Below are 11,572 nucleotides of genomic sequence, written 5' to 3' on the forward strand. Positions count from 1 at the left end.
TATACGATGATAGAGAATATTTAGGGACTGGAAAACAGCCCGTTTTAATAATAAATGTCTAACTATCGCACCAATTTATCAAACCGTAGAAAAGTAATTTACCGTTAAGAAACACGATTTTGCGCTTCGTGGGAACTAAATATGAGAGATTTATGCCGCCTTATCACTACATAGTATAAAACAAAGTCGCCTTTCGCTGTCTGTCCTTTTTGCTAAGATCATTAAAACTACGCAACGGATTTTGATGCGTTTTTTTGAATAGAGTTATTCAAGAGGAAGATTTATATTATGTACCTATTCTTAGCACCCGTGCGAAACCGGAGCGAATCGCTAGTTATTAATAAAAATATTGGACATCTAAAGTAAAAGTTATCCAAAAACTACAAACTATTTTAATATAAATAATCGTAGGTTTTATTGCCCTCAATCAATCGACGATCGCAAACAAAAGATAATAACAAAACTTTGGTACCCAATTGTACTCCGACAACAACACATCTTGTACAGCAAAAAAGCGTTAACAAAATAATACTTCAAATCTCATTATGATGTTATTATCCGAGAAGAAACACAATATTACTCGTGCTCAATTTCGTACAACGTACGTTTTCGGTATCGGACTTCAAAGGATCGGCCTTGAACTCCTGGGGCTCCTTTGAAGGCCCGTAATCCGCAATCGATGCCTAGACAATTTGATAGGCCTCCTCCATTGTTAGGGCTACCAATTGCTAGATCGATTTAATTTAAATTGAACCACTGATCGGTATTGTATGAATAGGCTTGGAATGGAATTTAGATTGGTAAGTAGACTGAACTAAACGACTAAGACAGTATTATTTCGTTAAGTGTTCTCATTGACACCTTTTGGAGCTCTCATAAATAAATTGTGAGTGACTACTAACCGAACAGCATTTCAGACATTGATTATGAAAAATTTAGTACTCAAGTGATTTCACTTTACACTTTTACTTCAAATACTGATCACTGAGGTCATCATCATCATCATCATCTCAGCAATAGGACGTCCACTGCTGAACATAGGCCTCCCCCAATGCTTTCCATGTTACCCGGTTGGTAGCGGCCTGCGTCCAGCGCTTTCCTACTACCTTTATTATGTCGTCGGTCCACCTTGTGGGTGATTACTGAGGTATAAATAGGTATTTAGACCAGACCCGTCGCGTAGGTACAAGCAGATGTTGTTCCAATCGCACTTGCAATGAGTTAGGCATAGAACTAAAGCAGCAACTTGATTTTAGTGATTACATCACCATCACTAAAAACACTTTAAAATTGCTTCAAAAGATTGTACTTTCATTCCCTTCATTATTCATCCATCCCTCAGTCATTATGGGGACCGTAAAAACACACTAAACCATTGCTTCTTAGCTTAATATCCGTATATAATTATTCGTACCGTTTATACTCCAGCACTAACCTCTCCGAACTCACTTCACCCTCTTGAAGGCATGACGAGTGGTCGCTGTAGGGCCGGGGCCTCACTGTGAGCGGTTGTTTTTAATTTCGAGATCTACTTCGCTGCTTGAGAGCTTGACGAGGGTTATTCGCTGTAGTATATTATGCTCTAAGTATAAAGTGAGCGTTCACATGCTAGAGTGAGTCACTGTTTGATGTAGGATGTTGGTAAAGGAAATTGGATTCTGAATTAATCTACGAAACCAATTATATTTAATTAATTAATGTAATTTAGATACTGAAAATGTACAATTTACATTTTAAATTTTCTAGTCAAGTTTAGATTTTATAACTTAGACCAGTTATGGATCAAGCGGTTCAGGATCTTATTTAAAAAAAATTGCAAGACAAATATTGCGAGATATGGTATACAAAATGTTGTAAAAGATAATTTTGATACAATGAGGGCCTTCGCTTTTTAGCTAAGGTTTGAGCGCTCGCCAGTAAGCGCCACTGTTGAGTAGTGTCATGTTGATCGCCAGAGGTGCCAACTGTTAGTATAAAAACGGTAGCCCTTATTGGATCTTGAAAAATCTCCCCGCTTCCTCACAACCGCGGCTTCATTTCCCAATTTCAGACAAAAGATGGCGCGCGCGGACGTATTCCCCGAATTATTCATAAAGCAGGCGGTTAAAGTAACGGCGGCGGACGATCTAATCCGCGGGGAAATTCCTAATGACCCGCTTGAAAAACTGCCGCAGGCGCGTGCCGAATGAAGACGGGGTTCGGCTGTGTATAGATGTAATAGCTAAAAGGTTTTTTAATATATCCGTGTATAGTGTAGGTACAGTACAGTCGATAGCACATTGGATAGATTGTATCAAAATAGCTACTAACGACGCCATGGTTTTAGCTTGATTCTGACGTCTGTCTGTATAAAAGACTTTTAGGCACAAATGTGCCTAAATCAACCCGGAAAGGGATCGTAACCGTATCAACTCGAGGCGGCCAGTATTCTTTGTATTAAGCTACATATTGCAACGCACACTAATCCGCACCGTAACGTAAACGCCTCGCCTCGCGGTTGACAGCGCGCGAAAGGTGATGAATTGTTTGGTTTTTATTTTCTCTGACACTTTATCACTATCTCTTCTATCAACTATCATTCAGCTGATGATTATCTACCTACACGTTAGTCAATCACTCTCGTACTAAATATTGGTCGAGCGCGGTCGGGGTTAATTTTCACCTATTCTTCCAACAAATAGAAGTAACCCTTGTTACCCTTATTAATGGGTAATATTGAAGCTTTATTGTAGTCGATTAATCGCCAATCCAATTAACACGATTCAGTACTTAATTGTACACAGAGCCCATCCTGAAAACTTATATTCTTAGTAACTACCCTCTTAATAAAGCTGAGCCCAAAACTCAACTTCAAAGCAAGCATAGATTGAAGCATTTACCTAATGGAATGTGAGGCCTGAATTTATTCTTAAGTATAGATTCAAACTGAAGCTTCGTTATAAATAAGGCCGTAGAATTCCTTGAATCATGTTACCTTTAATTATCAGGATATAAAATATCCATAATGCAAATCCAAATAATATCAAAGTAATCTAGGCTAAATCCAAGGTACTACGAGGAACCTAAAGATGCCATTATACAGTCTTACATTTGTTAGCCTCTTTTAAGTTACATTTTACGTTTATTCAGAATGATATTCGTTTCAGACCTAAATCGGAACGTACGCATCTTATTAAGGATGTACAATCTCAGATTATTTGGTCGGATCGTGAACTGTTCGGGGATGGGACCTGATTTATTTACATAAAATTATAGAAGATCTTTTACAATTGAAGACAAATGCAAAATATTCACAATCGAATACAATTCGATGGGTNTCTTCTTTAAGGTATATTCTAAGCACTATAACCTTATGCACACTATATGTTACTCCAGAAAAAATAACGCATCGTTTGATATACAAACCTTTTGGATACGCCTCGTAGTTTAGTTATTATTCAAAATTTTCACTAAATCTCTTCTCCTGTAAAATTGCGTTTTGTCGATTGTGGCTTTATTCCAGGCACCCATCGAATTATTATCGGATACGACCTGCTTGCAGGTCGTATCCGAAAGCTTGCTTTCAAGAGGAGAGCGTATCGTTACCTTAAAGGCCGGCAACGCACTTGTAACGCCCCTGGGTCTGCGGGTGTCTATAGGTGACGGTAATCACTTACCATCAGGTGATCCGTCTGCTCGTTTGCCTCCTGTCACATAAAAAAAAAAAATTATGCGACAATGGCGAGTGATGATTGCGCTAAGTTGCTCCCAATAAGCAATAATGGTGGACAAAACCTATGGACCTGCCTTTTGCGTACCAAAAGCTAAGCTATGTTGCGCCAAGTACTATACCTGACGCAGTTTTTCATAGTGCTTGTATAGACTATGGGAAACTGGATCAGCTATGCGAGCTAAATTAAAAGCCTTGGAAAATGTCTGTATTTGAATACGACACGTGACGATTTCAGCGAACATTCGTTTCTTGCAATCGTTCGTTCGTTCGTTTCAGCCAAATGACGTCCACTGCTGTACAAAGGCCTTCTTGGCCCCCAAAGTTTTCTTGCAATACGACCCGTGTAAAGGCCCTTAAGCCTATCGTTTCTTATTATCTCCGTCGTAAGACTGGAAGATGCTATCGTCGCACGCGGCCCGCATACGCTACGGGACAAACCCGCTCTCATTGGAGCAGCGATTGCGATGTGACTTGTGGCGGGAGATAAGACTGAGTTAACCTTTGTAAATCTTTATCGACGTACACGATGGGTTATCACGTTAAATATGGAAACATCTTATGTAATAAATAGGATTAGGTAGTACTTTATTTATTTAAGACTAGCGGCCGCCCGCGACTTCGTACCTACGCATGGACCTCGTTTAACCCCAGTTAGATATCATTTTTTCCCCCGCATGAATATTTACAAACGTCAAAAACAGTAGTTTGTCCAGCGCTGTAGATTTTAACCAATTACGATAGGATGGCGCTTTTTAGACACGTCTTATTTATTTATTGAAATTTATCGTCATAAATTATAGCCTACATGTTAATCTGGGTTATAAACAATAATACTGTAAAGTTTCATCAAAATCCGTTTAGTAGTTTTTGCGTGAAAGAGTAACTAACATCCAGACATCCAAACTTTCGCATTTATAATTGTTTGTGCACATCAACGCCATCTATACGAGCCCTCTGGAACTAACATCAGTCACATCACCAGCGCCATCTACACGGGCCTCGAACTACCGCAACACCTTGTCACATCGATCAACATTGATTGACGCACAATGGATGTGTGTTTCAACTATCTAAGCCGAGATGGCGCTGAGGTGCAGCCGAAAGCCGGAGCTGGGAGCGCAGTCAACGCCCGAGCATCATTCGGCAACTCCATCGATTTACGATCAGACGCGAACCACTTATAATTTGTATTTATTGTATATTCAAAGCACTGTAAAGTAATTAAAGTCTATAGTATATTTTAATAAATCTACATCATTGAAGATTCCCGTATACCTACACTACCCTGGAGAGGACACAAGTCAGGAGGCAGAAACCAGAATCAGTCAGGCCACACACACATATCTACACCAACAATAATATTAGTAGGATAGTACATAATATTAACAAGTGTGTTGTCATTTCACTAGCCTACACTGCTGTGCTTACCATGAGTTTACATTACGTGTTTGCTATTATAGCGACTGCGTAAAAAATGACATTAAATGTATGACAGATTGTACAGCGCCCCTAGCGGCTACTTTCAAGAACTAAAATCTTCATACATTTTTTTGCGTATTCGCTAGCGAGCACACCTAACGTTAACTCATGGTAAGCACACGCATCTGGGATATTATGTAATTTTTCTGTGCTTCAGAAACGATGTATTTTTAGGTCGACTTTTCAATTAGGTCACTTAAGACACCTTCGGTGTTTTAAAAAGTCAGACACTAATAGAAAGAGGCCTCAGTAGTTAGAATAACTCGAGAAAAAGCCATAATTGATAACTGTTGGCACTTAACACCTAAAATGGCGTAAAGAATAAAAAGTCACCCATTTCAAAATGTTTTTATTTATTTATCGCAAAGTGTTTCAGTAAATATTTCATCAAACAACATTTACAAATATTTTTCGCCGAAAACTACTTCAGACTAAAATATTTACTGAAAAGCGAGAGACATGCGAACGACCTTTGGAGACCTTTCGTCCTTAACATTTAAGTTAATAAAACGCTTTTCGAATAATTCTACTAATTGCTTTCATCGTTTCTGATAGCTCACGGTGATATTGGATCGTTTTTCGCCGTGGAACTTTAATATCTGCTATTTAAATGTCTATCTCAGGGGTTTTATTGGCCGATGTGGATCCTTTAATAACTGTCAGTGCGGACGTCTGTAGGATCCGATCAATCACTGGAAGGAATCGCTTTGCATGAGCGCCGCATAGTGCGCTCGATAATGCGTAGTGATGGGACCTTTTTGGATTTAGGGATATAAGTTACTTAGTTTGGTTGAAATGGTACTTGTAAAATAAACCCGACTTTTTCTATTTTTAAACCGCAGACGGTGGTGACTGAGTTTGTTGTGAAATGTGATGCCTCTTCTCAGAATTTGCCAAATGTTTGTCTCGAAGCGCTGCTAGGAGAAATAAATAATGAGACAAGTAAAGGGTCCGAGGATTTGACGATTTGTAAAAGATATTTTTGATTTTGAAAGCTTGCTACAAGGATAAAAAATTTAAGACGGTGGCGAATTTTAACCTGTTGGATTACATTTTAAATGAAGATGAATTTAACAAGCTAGTTAATTCGTAGTAGAAGAGCCTAAATGAAGGGTCTTTATTATGAAACGAAAACTGTTTCAAGTTTGTGAAGATTGAGATTTTTCGTTTCGTGCAAAAATAAATCGTCAAGAAGTACCAATTAAAACGACATACTCGTTGATTTAAGCTTTTCATTCGATGAATTTCTTTGATAAAATAAGTAGACTTGAATTTTGAGAAAAGTAAGTCTCACAAAAAAATGTTTTCAGACTATTTACCTACTTAGGCTGGATTGCCCATCTTACTTTAACAGTAACTACAACATTAACCGGTGATTTTTGTATGAAATTTGACAGATTTTTGACGTTTGTTAAAGTCAAAGTATGATGGCGCAACTCAGCCTTAGTGAACACGAGTATCATACCACGTTACAGATATTTAGTGCCTGTAATAAACATACCCGGATTTGACTAAACTAATTTCTGGCACATCACTGGCCCGTGCTCAATCCGGTAATGTGATTACTCCATCGGACATTAGCGGGGCAAGACGGCACACGCGGACAAATCCGGTTTAGGCCTTTATTGCTATTTAAATGGAAGATGATATAAATATTAATACGGATTTAATATCTACAAGTAGTTTATGGGAAATCGACAAATCTGTTGTGTGGGAGATAATCCGTTTAATGGTAAACAGCTTTTGGAGGTAAAATCATGTAGGTCTCATAGTTCAGCAAAAATCAAACAACGTTGCTCGTAGCTTTCTACTACGGCAACAGTGTTAACTATCCATTGCCGGTCAGGTCATTTCGTTCTATCGCGAAGAATCACCATTTGATGTGAGCGAGGGCAAAAACAGAAATGGATAGATAACAATGTAGCCGAATAGTATTTGTCTTAATGTAAAGCCTACCTAATGTGATATGTCTGGTGAAGTGTTTTAATTTTATTGAATGGGGATTACAATTTGAGGAAATGAGATAGGTATCTAGAAGTAAAATTGGACAACCGGTCATTGTGGAAATAATTGAGGAGGCCTATGTTCAGCAGTGGACGTCCAATAGCTCAAAATGATGAGATGAAAGTTGGACAAATTGCTGCAAAAAAGTGAATCTTAATATTTCTCGTGAAAAAATTCCTAAATCTGACTATTAGTTCGATGATAAAACCAAACGTAACGATTTAATCATCAGTTTTACAACTCCATCATCATATTCTAACCGTCAACCGCTTCCACAGATTGGAACACATTAAAAATGCTCGAGGGTGTTTTCCATAATAAAGCCGTTAACTTAACGACCCTCGTGAGCTCGTGACAGTCGAATACAAGCCCGGTCTGCCCTTGTATCGTCTTATGAGTTGAGTTCATTGAGTTAAAAAATAAAAAAAAGGTTTATAAGAAGTATATCCGTTAAGCTAGCACCCATAACCACAAGCATTAAGTTGCTTACTTTGGGGCTAGCTGGCGCTGTGTGAAATTGTCCAAAGATTATTTATTTATCATCGGGTCATTTTATACCTACTTAGTGGCGAGCACTAATTTTCCAGTCAATGGTACTTAGAATTCCTATTCACAAATTTTTAGGTACCTAGGCAATGATTATTATTTTCAGATAGGCAGTGATTAATTTTCTATGAACTAGTTTATACTGTAATAGTAAACAAGTCATGTTTAAGACAGGCCACACATTTTACTTAAATGTTAATTTCGATGAATTTAAGAGCGCTTTCACATTAAGGCGTTATAAGCGCGACAGCAGCGCGGCAGCGGCGTTTTTATAATATGAAGGCATGCATCCGCTGTCACATACGAGTAGTATGAAATTTTTCGGCAGCGCGTCTGTCGCGCATTTGTCGCGCTGCTAAATCGCCTAAATGCAAAACTAACTGCTTATATGAAACATATTGTGGTAAAATCTGTGATGGCGTTCCCCGGTTAGTTTTTCATTTACACTTTAAAAGAAAATATGTGCTTAAATGCTTTTAAACGAAGTAATTAGTAATGAAAAGATTAACCGCCATATTTACGCCGACAGCTTAATTTTTACGGTCTGCAATCCTTGCTATGTATTCTCGAAGAAAATAAAACGAGCCCTTACTCGTGTGTACAGGCATAAATCTGTTCCCTAAGCAATAAAAATAATTACCGCGCATGTAAACACACCCCATCCCACTACCCTCGGGCGACGGCGTAATATTTGGGGGCACGGAGAGCCGCGGGCCAAGTTTTTTATTTATTACCAATATGGTAGAGAATTTGATGGAGTTTTTTTATGCATCGGTGACGTGAATATAAACCGATGAACATAGTCTGAAGGGGAAGCAATTTACTGCTGAGTTGTTAAAAAAAGATTACACTAAGAGGTTCTTTTTACATTTAAAACGATGACCTAATAAAGGTAGCAGGAAGGCGCTGGGTGCATTCGGTACCAACAAGGCGATGTGGAAATCATTGGGGAAGTCTATGTTCAGCAGTGAACGTCCTGTGGCTGAAATGATGATGACACTCAATGAAATCGTTCCTATTATCTCACTTTTTTTCCCAAAGTCCCCACAACTTGGCCCATTATTTACCTTTCACAAATTCCTTCGCCCCAACCGCCGACGACAAAACATCATAACACAGATTCCGTAATAAAGTAAGAGTCAAATTCATTACTCCAATTAGTCTGAGCGCGGCTCAAATTGGCTGTCGCGGCTTCCAGATGATGACGCGGAGGTAGCTCGATAAATTGAGTGAGCTGCTAGCAGTGGGTGAAGTGATACGATATATTTAGAAGACAAGATTAATATGAAGTCACCAGACACACCGCAGGTACGATTGCGGTCAAATACCTGCCTTGTCCTGCATAAAAAAAAGACTTACTGTCACGCTAACAGTGAGTAGATCGTATTAATTGAAAAAGACACAGCCAGGTGACTGAGTTTCTGCCGCCACTTCTTCTCAACACCAGCTCAATGCTGTCCCGAATAATTGGTGGTAGGGCGAGATACTTGTTACGTGTAAAAGCGCTTTTTAAAAGCCTACTGGCAGGAAATGGATGAATTGAAAATTATTTTTTGTACAAGTAGCGTTATTTTGAAGAAGTCAACCGATTTTGAATCTGTCATTATTTGCTTTAACCTGTTTGCAGCCAATATGCTAGGGGTCATGTATGTCAACTTAACATTGAGATCTGTAAAACTATTTGTATAAATAAATAAATAAATAAATCTTTGGACAATTTCACACAGCGCCAGCTAGCCCCAAAGTAAGCAACTTAATGCTTGTGTTATGGGTGCTATCTTAACGTATGACAGAGAGACTTAGAATCCGATGCTGACTGCTGCTAATCTGATGTTAAATATCAGCAGGATAGGCTATTAGACAATTACCTACTAGTTAAAGTTGATTGTTGGTAATTCACTTGCTTAACATTAAAACAGTGTAGGTAGACACGAAAATACGTTACCAGTTGTACTCAAGAAGTAAAAATATTTGTTTGTTAGCCTAAATGGCAATCTCTGAATATCTGTTCCAATTTTATGAAACCCACCACTAATGGAATTAGGAAATATCTTTGTCTAAATTCTTTCAATTTTGAGAAATACGCAGTTCCTGAATATCTTCCACCGTATGTGGATAGTACCTTAATAAAACCGTAGTTTTATACTACACTACTAATTACACCATTAATACGAGGAAGATAATAATATTTTCAGTACGGTAGACACAAATAAAACGTCTTTCTAATATCTTTGGACAAATAGACGCCCATATTCACAATCATTACTATGAGGTCTCCCAGTGCGCGTGGACGCACAGGGTAACACAAATATGAACCAATCACAGAGCTCTATTCAACGCTGTGCGTACGATTTGCTGCTTCACTTAAGCAAATATTGTTTGTGAATATGGGCGTGAGTGTCAGATAGGATTGTTACAGCCCTTACTATGGAAGACGAAAAATTATGTGTAGTATACCCCACCAAGTGCAAGTGCCAACGTCTTTAGCCCGCTCATTAGCCCCGCTTATGTAAGTGCGGCTCCACGCAAACACTCAATTAACACTAATTAATAGAGAGCAGCCTGACGGCGCTTGGAATGCCAAAGGAATTCCGATTGAGGGTATCATAACAAAATTATATCGAGGATCTTCCTGTAAACAACCCTCAGATATTTTGGATTCAGAACTCTTAAAGATATTAACTTCTTCCAATTTATATAAACACAGTAAGAGCTTTTTCAGAGCACTTACTTTTCGTAAGTCTTATTACGTCAAAAATGCTAGAAGCTAACATATTAATGGTTGTCCAACCAACTTAAAAAATTTTGAAGACCTGCTGCCGGGTAACCAGAGGCAAATAGAGTTAATACTACACCTACACTTATATTATAAAGAGGAAAGATGATGTGCATTTTCATATCCGAAACTGCTTTTTTTCCTGAGTGAATAGGCACTGGGTTACCTACGTGAGTGNTTTTTTTTAATTTTTTTTTTAAATAACGAATTAAGTGTCTATGGGAAGAGGACACAGTTTAACAAGCGGTCGCTTGATAATACTGTCTTTAGTTTTAATAGTTGCTACTCGAATGGTTCCATCAGGACCAGGATGTAACTCGCATACCCTTCCCAAGGACCATTGCAAAGGTGCACGATTGTCATCTTTGATGACTACGATAGAATTAACGGATAACGGATCGGAGACTTTTGTCCATTTCATACGTTGAGTTAAAGAAGTTAGGTATTCGTTCTTCCAACGAGTCCAAAAGCTTTGAACGAAAGATTGAATTAGCTGCCAACGATTAAGTCGGTACAGCGCAACAGAGGAGTAATCCTCGTCAGGAACGCTTGTAAGTGGTTCCAGCGTTAAGAAATGACCCGGGGTCAGTACGTTTAAATCGTTTGGATCAGTGCTTAATGCGCACAACGGTCGCGAATTCAAAACAGATTCTATTTGAACAAATAAAGTGCTAAGTTCTTCAAACGTTAAAACTTGATTTCCTACTATACGATAACCATTGCAAAGGTGCACGATTGTCATCTTTGATGACTACGATAGAATTAACGGATAACGGATCGGAGACTTTTGTCCATTTCATACGTTGAGTTAAAGAAGTTAGGTATTCGTTCTTCCAACGAGTCCAAAAGCTTTGAACGAAAGATTGAATTAGCTGCCAACGATTAAGTCGGTACAGCGCAACAGAGGAGTAATCCTCGTCAGGAACGCTTGTAAGTGGTTCCAGCGTTAAGAAATGACCCGGGGTCAGTACGTTTAAATCGTTTGGATCAGTGCTTAATGCGCACAACGGTCGCGAATTCAAAACAGATTCTATTTGAACAAATAAAGTGCTAAG

General features: G+C 38.6%; 1 long non-coding RNA gene across 1 annotated transcript; it reads left to right on the plus strand.

Moving 5' to 3' along the window:
- Window positions 1-10,710: 10,710 nt before the first annotated feature.
- LOC114356331 (uncharacterized) lies at window positions 10,711-11,551 on the plus strand. Its single transcript, XR_003656207.1, has 2 exons — window positions 10,711-10,865; window positions 11,245-11,551. It is a non-coding gene; the product is annotated as an uncharacterized LOC114356331 (long non-coding RNA).
- Window positions 11,552-11,572: the final 21 nt, after the last annotated feature.

This window comes from Ostrinia furnacalis, unplaced genomic scaffold (genome assembly GCF_004193835.3).
Source record: "Ostrinia furnacalis isolate ACB-3 unplaced genomic scaffold, ASM419383v2 OfSCF2790, whole genome shotgun sequence".
In the NCBI taxonomy this organism is placed as follows: Eukaryota; Metazoa; Arthropoda; class Insecta; order Lepidoptera; family Crambidae; genus Ostrinia; species Ostrinia furnacalis.